The sequence below is a fragment of the Oncorhynchus mykiss genome, unplaced genomic scaffold (genome assembly GCF_013265735.2).
Source record: "Oncorhynchus mykiss isolate Arlee unplaced genomic scaffold, USDA_OmykA_1.1 un_scaffold_85, whole genome shotgun sequence".
Lineage (NCBI taxonomy): Eukaryota > Metazoa > Chordata > Actinopteri > Salmoniformes > Salmonidae > Oncorhynchus > Oncorhynchus mykiss.
Genome location: NW_023493658.1, coordinates 2,172,980 through 2,180,863, shown reverse-complemented (window position 1 = coordinate 2,180,863; position 7,884 = coordinate 2,172,980). Strand labels below are relative to the sequence as shown.

Here is a 7,884-nt window from a genome sequence, read left to right as displayed (position 1 = left end):
TATTGGAGCACAAGGGTGATGAAACACACAGCTAGAGGTAGTAAACTAGGGAGAGGAGGCTGTGTTGGAGCACGAGGGTGATGAAACACACAGCTAGAGGTAGTAAACTAGGGAGAGGAGGCTGTGTTGGAGCACGAGGGTGATGAAACACACAGCCAGAGGTAGTAAACTAGGGAGAGGAGGCTGTGTTGGAGCACAAGGGTGATGAAACACACAGCTAGAGGTAGTAAACTAGGGAGAGGAGGCTGTATTGGAGCACAAGGGTGATGAAACACACAGCTAGAGGTAGTAAACTAGGGAGAGGAGGCTGTGTTGGAGCACGAGGGTGATGAAACACACAGCCAGAGGTAGTAAACTAGGGAGAGGAGGCTGTGTTGGAGCACAAGGGTGATGAAACACACAGCTAGAGGTAGTAAACTAGGGAGAGGAGGCTGTATTGGAGCACAAGGGTGATGAAACACACAGCTAGAGGTAGTAAACTAGGGAGAGGAGGCTGTATTGGAGCACAAGGGTGATGAAACACACAGCTAGAGGTAGTAAACTAGGGAGAGGAGGCTGTATTGGAGCACAAGGGTGATGAAACACACAGCCAGAGGTAGTAAACTAGGGAGAGGAGGCTGTGTTGGAGCACAAGGGTGATGAAACACACAGCTAGAGGTAGTAAACTAGGGAGAGGAGGCTGTATTGGAGCACAAGGGTGATGAAACACACAGCTAGAGGTAGTAAACTAGGGAGAGGAGGCTGTATTGGAGCACAAGGGTGATGAAACACACAGCTAGAGGTAGTAAACTAGGGAGAGGAGGCTGTATTGGAGCACAAGGGTGATGAAACACACAGCCAGAGGTAGTAAACTAGGGAGAGGAGGCTGTGTTGGAGCACAAGGGTGATGAAACACACAGCTAGAGGTAGTGAACTAGGGAGAGGAGGCTGTATTGGAGCACAAGGGTGATGAAACACACAGCTAGAGGTAGTAAACTAGGGAGAGGAGGCTGTATTGGAGCACAAGGGTGATGAAACACACAGCTAGAGGTAGTAAACTAGGGAGAGGAGGCTGTATTGGAGCACAAGGGTGATGAAACACACAGCCAGAGGTAGTAAACTAGGGAGAGGAGGCTGTGTTGGAGCACAAGGGTGATGAAACACACAGCTAGAGGTAGTAAACTAGGGAGAGGAGGCTGTATTGGAGCACAAGGGTGATGAAACACACAGCTAGAGGTAGTGAACTAGGGAGAGGAGGCTGTATTGGAGCACAAGGGTGATGAAACACACAGCTAGAGGTAGTAAACTAGGGAGAGGAGGCTGTGTTGGAGCACGAGGGTGATGAAACACACAGCTAGAGGTAGTAAACTAGGGAGAGGAGGCTGTGTTGGAGCACGAGGGTGATGAAACACACAGCCAGAGGTAGTAAACTAGGGAGAGGAGGCTGTGTTGGAGCACAAGGGTGATGAAACACACAGCTAGAGGTAGTAAACTAGGGAGAGGAGGCTGTGTTGGAGCACGAGGGTGATGAAACACACAGCTAGAGGTAGTAAACTAGGGAGAGGAGGCTGTGTTGGAGCACGAGGGTGATGAAACACACAGCCAGAGGTAGTAAACTAGGGAGAGGAGGCTGTGTTGGAGCACAAGGGTGATGAAACACACAGCTAGAGGTAGTAAACTAGGGAGAGGAGGCTGTATTGGAGCACAAGGGTGATGAAACACACAGCTAGAGGTAGTAAACTAGGGAGAGGAGGCTGTGTTGGAGCACGAGGGTGATGAAACACACAGCCAGAGGTAGTAAACTAGGGAGAGGAGGCTGTGTTGGAGCACAAGGGTGATGAAACACACAGCTAGAGGTAGTAAACTAGGGAGAGGAGGCTGTGTTGGAGCACAAGGGTGATTAAACACACAGCTAGAGGTAGTGAACTAGGGAGAGGAGGCTGTGTTGGAGCACAAGGGTGATGAAACACACAGCTAGAGGTAGTAAACTAGGGAGAGGAGGCTGTGTTGGAGCACAAGGGTGATGAAACACACAGCTAGAGGTAGTAAACTAGGGAGAGGAGGCTGTATTGGAGCACAAGGGTGATGAAACACACAGCTAGAGGTAGTAAACTAGGGAGAGGAGGCTGTATTGGAGCACAAGGGTGATGAAACACACAGCTAGAGGTAGTAAACTAGGGAGAGGAGGCTGTGTTGGAGCACAAGGGTGATGAAACACACAGCCAGAGGTAGTAAACTAGGGAGAGGAGGCTGTGTACCCAATAGAGTAGGGTTTCCCCCCTGGGTGCATGTTCAGTTTTTTTTCCCAGCACTACACAGCTGATTCAAATGATTAAAGCTTGATGATGAGTTAGTTATTTGAACCAGTTGTGTATTGCTGGGGAAAACCCCCCAAAACGAGCACCAAGGAGGGGACCCAAGGACCGAGTTCAGAAACCCTGCGATAGAGGACTAACGCCTTGATCACACTGAGCGCAAAATAGTACGAAGCATCATCTGGATATGTGCGCAACAAAAGTTCAACATTCACCTTCTGCTACCATTTCTGTCAAGCCGTCAACGCATACAGTTTCACGCATACGTCACCGTGCGCGCAACAAAGAACGCACTGCAGGGCAAACGCAACGTTCCATTGGACACGAAGGTACTTACGGTGTACTAAAAATGCCTAACACTGTCGGTGTGATCAAGGCGGAAGCAAATTAAACTAAGACCCATGCAGTATTTATTTTTTAGGGATTTTAAAATGTAATTCTATTCCTTGACTTTTCACAAGTACCACGATATGCGTTGTATATGGTTGCCAGTGTAAAGAGAGTAATGCTACTTTCAGAATAGTTTTTTCTTTCAGAATCAGAAGTGGTTACAGAACCTCTGTACTAAGTGACACCCAAACCTGCTTGGCAGGCCTTGCTGTTATTATGAAAGGAGAAGCGGAGTCCCTAGTTACGAAAGAGTGACGGGAAGTGTCCTTTTTCTGAAGCTGGAGACATTAGGTGTCGCCTTTTGCCCAATCTCATAAGGCTCAAGACTACTAAAGAGAAGTTAACATCGTTTTTGAATATCTTTTAACCGGTAATCCGATCCGCGACATGCACGCACACAGGGAGATAAACAGTGATTACCCCACAGGTGGGCAAAGCCCCGGTGAAAAAGAGACGGAACCACCACCTGCAAACGCCATGTATCATCAAAGTCCTGCGGCGTCACGACTGTCAAGTAGTCTACTGACGCTGCCTAAAGAGTTACCGGCTTTCTGTGCGTCCAACCACGGCATGCTCGTGATGAACCCGGGGTTGCTGAATTCACGGGCCGGTTCTCCTTATTATTCGGAGACCTACAGCGATAATCTTAACAATAAACGGAAGAAACCTGCGATCCAAACAAGGCAGGAACGCTTCGCAGGTTCCGGAAACGGTGAGTTGGTTTAGTAACAATGTTACAGCACAATCACTCAACGAGTCAGATAAATGGTGTCTCAACTCTTATCGATCCAAGACTTAATGCTAAAGTTTGAAATGTTCTCTTACTGATTTAAAGATGGGCATCTTGTAAAGATGTAACTTAGATATCCTAGCAAATTCGGGGGGTGGCCCCGATTGGGACTCGAAATCGGGTCAAATCAAAACCCGTTACGCAAGGAGGTCCAAACCTCTTGACGAGGTCGTTAAGTGTTGGGTTCAAGTCACTACAACATAGTTAATTGTGCTGTTGTTGAGAGAAGCGAAGCTGGTAACTACTCTAAAAGCATCATTAGAAAATGCAACAAAGTTATGATTCATGTCCAGTGGTATTGTATCAGGGGTAATCTCGTTTAAACTATAAGAATATTATATATACATAAATGCCTCCATTTATGCAAGTTGGGAATGTGCATGTTTGTTCCACAAATTCTAAACGTCATTCCAATCATTTAACCCCCCCAAGCGCTTGCATTACTTCAAAGGCTCTCCCCCGCCTTTCACATGGCAACTGCAGGCTTTTGCTCCAGCCCTACTCTAACACCAGGAGCTGGGTTCATAGATTTGGGTCAGGTATGTTAGAGAAGGAGAAACAGCAGACATCCATCCAGCACAGCCTCTGATTTGAAAAGGCTACCCCCTGGTTCTCTATCTCACCTTTGCGTGTGGAGGCTTTTGCTTCTGGCCCTGCGCCAACATACCTTGAACGGTCATTTACATAGCTGCTGTTTCTCCAGTTCACCAGTAGGTGACAGTAGAACCCATGTTTTCACACTGACTCATTCCAATGACCTTGTAGTGCAGCTGTTGAAAAGCACAGCGCTACCACGCTTCTCCACACGGTCACACACACATACTGGACACGCAGGAGTAAGAAACGCACACACAGTGAATCTGCTGAGGATACGATAGCTCCAGTCTGGTAAGTTAACGTTTCAACAGTAGCCTGTCTACCAGGATTCTAACCATGTTTTATAGAACGTTTCAACAGTAGCCTGTCAACCAGGATTCTAACCATGTTTTATAGAACGTTTCAACAGTAGCCTGTCAACCAGGATTCTAACCATGTTTTATAGAACGTTTCAACAGTAGCCTGTCTACCAGGATTCTAACCATGTTTTTGAAGTTGAACCTCTTCTACTGTTGGTTCATTGCTCAACTCTCTTTCATTTTCTCGATCTTTTTCATGGCTCTGGAACAGTTATGGAATACCACTCTACTCTCAAGCAAACTGTTTTATTCTCTCTCTCTCTCTCTCTCTGGGGCTTGTGGGTAAGATTGTTGTATGTTGTTTGATGTACAGTGACTTGTCAAAGTATTCACCCCCTTTGATATTTTTCCTATTTTGTTGCCTTATAACCTGGAATTAAAATAGATTTTGGGGGAGGGTTGTACAATCACTTTGATTTACACAACATGCCTACCACTTTGAAGATGCAAAATATTTTTTGTGAAAGAAATAAGACAAAAAACTGAACTGGAGCGTGCCCCCCTCAAAGTCAATACTCTGTAGAGCCTCCTTTCACAGCAATAACAGCTGACAGTCTCTTGGTATGTCTCTATAAGCTTGGCACATCGAGCCACTGGGATTTCTGTCCATTCTTCAAGGCAAAACTGCTCCAGCTCCTTCAAGTTGGATGGGTTCCGCTCGTGTACAACAATCTTTAAGTCATACCACAGATTCTCAATTGGATTAACCTCTCTGAACCATCCATCCCGGATCCGGGATAATTGTCATCAGCAACGCTGAATAGCGTAGCGCCACAGTCAAATAACATTACTAGAAAATATTCATGAAATCAATCCAAGCGTTTGTTTAAGTTTATCGATCACTAGACAAAACATTAAGTACACTTAGCATCAGGTAGCTCGGTCACGAATCAGAAAAGCAGAAATCAAATGAATCGTTTACCTTTGATGATCTTCGGATGTTTTCACTCACGAGACTCCCAGTTAGACAACAAATGTTCCTTTTGTTCCATAAAGATAGTTTTTTATATCCAAATACCTCCGTTAGTTTGGTGCGTTATGCCCAGGAATCCACCGGAAAGAGCGGTCACGACAACGCAGACAAAAATTCCAAATTATATCCATAATGTCCACAGAAACATGTCAAACATTTTTTATAATCAATCCTCAGGGTGTTTTTCAAATATTTATTCGATAATATATCAACCGGGACAGTTGGCTTTTCACTAGGACCGGGAGGAACAATGGCCGCATTTCTCTTTTGCGCACAACTCACTCTGAGAGCCCCCATCCACTTACGCAATGTGGTCGTTCACGCCAATTCTTCAAAATAAAAGCCTGAAACTATGTCTAAAGGCTGACAACTTAGGGAAGCCATAGAAAAAGGAATCTGGTTGATATCCCTTTTAAATGGGCAATAGGGATGCATAACAAGAGAGGTTTCAAAAACAGGCACTTCCTGATTGGATTTTCCTCAGGTTTTAGCCTGCAATATCAGTTCTGTTTAATTCCGACACAATTTGGACAGTTTTGGAAACTTTAGAGTGTTTTCTATCCTAATCTGTCAATTATATGCATATTCTAGCATCTGGCCCTAAGAAATAGGCCGTTTACTTTGGGAACGTTATTTTTCCAAACATAAAAATAGTGCCCCCTAGTTTCAAACTGCACTGGGGCCGTTAACAAACTGCACTGGGGCCGTTAACAAACTGCACTGGGGCCTTTAGCAAACTGCACTGGGGCCTTTAGCAAACTGCACTGGGGCCTTTAGCAAACTGCACTGGGGCCTTTAGCAAACTGCACTGGGGCCTTTAGCAAACTGCACTGGGGCCTTTAGCAAACTGCACTGGGGCCTTTAGCAAACTGCACTGGGGCCTTTAGCAAACTGCACTGGGGCCTTTAGCAAACTGCACTGGGGCCTTTAGCAAACTGCACTGGGGCCTTCAACAAACGTGTTGCCCTACACCTTCCCTCACCGTGCTCCTACACTTTCCTAAGACGTGTAGGCCTGCGTGTTGGTATCAAACTCTTTCAGACCTGTGTCTGTTCATGGCAGAACTCTGACAAAACCATTGGGGGTGGTTTCCTGGATAGTGGTTAGGCATTGGATTAAAAAGCAAGCTCTTTAGAGAATCCCAATTCAAAGTGCTTTTTAGTCCAGGACTAGGCTTTATCCGTGTCCGGGAAACCGCCACGTTTAATTTAGTTTTCTAGAGATGGATAGATGGAACCCATTAGTGGCAACACTGTTGTAGGCTCTGCCCCTTTATGGTGTGGCCGACCTAACTTACTTACTTAATCATTTTAGCCACGAGCAAATCCCTTCCATGATCTAGTAGATGTCTAGATCACCCAGTGGAAACGCTGTAGGAGGCTGATCTAGTAGATGTCGAGATCACCCAGTGGAAACGCTGTAGGAGGCTGATCTGGTAGATGTCTAGATCACCCAGTGGAAACGCTGTAGGAGGCTGATCGGGTAGATGTCTAGATCACCCAGTGGAAATGCTGTAGGAGGCTGATCGGGTAGATGTCTAGATCACCCAGTGGAAACGCTGTAGGAGGCTGATCGGGTAGATGTCTAGATCACCCAGTGGAAATGCTGTAGGAGGCTGATCTGGTAATGTCTAGATCACCCAGTGGAAACGCTGTAGGAGGCTGATCGGGTAGATGTCTAGATCACCCAGTGGAAACGGTGCTCCAGTAGAGACCTGCTAGCTGGGTTACTGGGCCCGTCCCCCACCATGCTCCAGTAGAGACCTGCTAGCTGCGTTACTGGGCCCGTCCCCCACCGCGCTCCAGTAGAGACCCGCTAGCTGGGTTACTGGGCCCGTCCCTCACCGTGCTCCAGTAGAGACCTGCTAGCTGCGTTACTGGGCCCGTCCCCCACCGTGCTCCAGTAGAGACCTGCTAGCTGCGTTACTGGGCCCGTCCCCCACCGTGCTCCAGTAGAGACCTGCTAGCTGCGTTACTGGGCCCGTCCCCCACCGTGCTCCAGTAGAGACCTCCTAGCTGCGTTACTGGGCCCGTCCCCCACCGTGCTCCAGTAGAGACCCGCTAGCTGGGTTACTGGGCCCGTCCCTCACCGTGCTCCAGTAGAGACCTGCTAGCTGGGTTACTGGGCCCGTCCCTGACCGTGCTCCAGTAGAGACCTGCTAGCTGCGTTACTGGGCCCGTCCCTCACCGTGGTCCAGTAGAGAGAGACCTGCTAGCTGGGTTACTGGGCCCGTCCCTCACCGTGCTCCAGTAGAGACCTGCTAGCTGCGTTACTGGGCCCGTCCCTCACCGTGCTCCAGTAGAGACCTGCTAGCTGCGTTACTGGGCCCGTCCTTCACCGTGCTCCAGTAGAGACCTGCTAGCTGCGTTACTGGGCTCAAGTAGAGACCTGCTAGCTGCGTTACTGGGCCCGTCCCTCACTGCGCTCCAGTAGAGACCTCCCAGCTGCGTTACTGGGCCTGTCCCTCACCGTGCTCCAGTA

General features: G+C 47.8%; 1 protein-coding gene across 1 annotated transcript in view; it reads left to right on the top strand.

Moving 5' to 3' along the window:
• The first annotated feature begins 4,247 nt into the window (after positions 1 to 4,247).
• LOC110497191 (nocturnin) overlaps positions 4,248 to 7,884 on the top strand; it is a 21,882-nt gene continuing 18,245 nt past the window's right edge. Inside the window, exon 1 of the mRNA XM_021573179.2 lies at positions 4,248 to 4,362. The gene's annotated coding sequence lies outside the window, so the exon portion shown is untranslated. The remainder of the gene's footprint in view (positions 4,363 to 7,884) is intronic.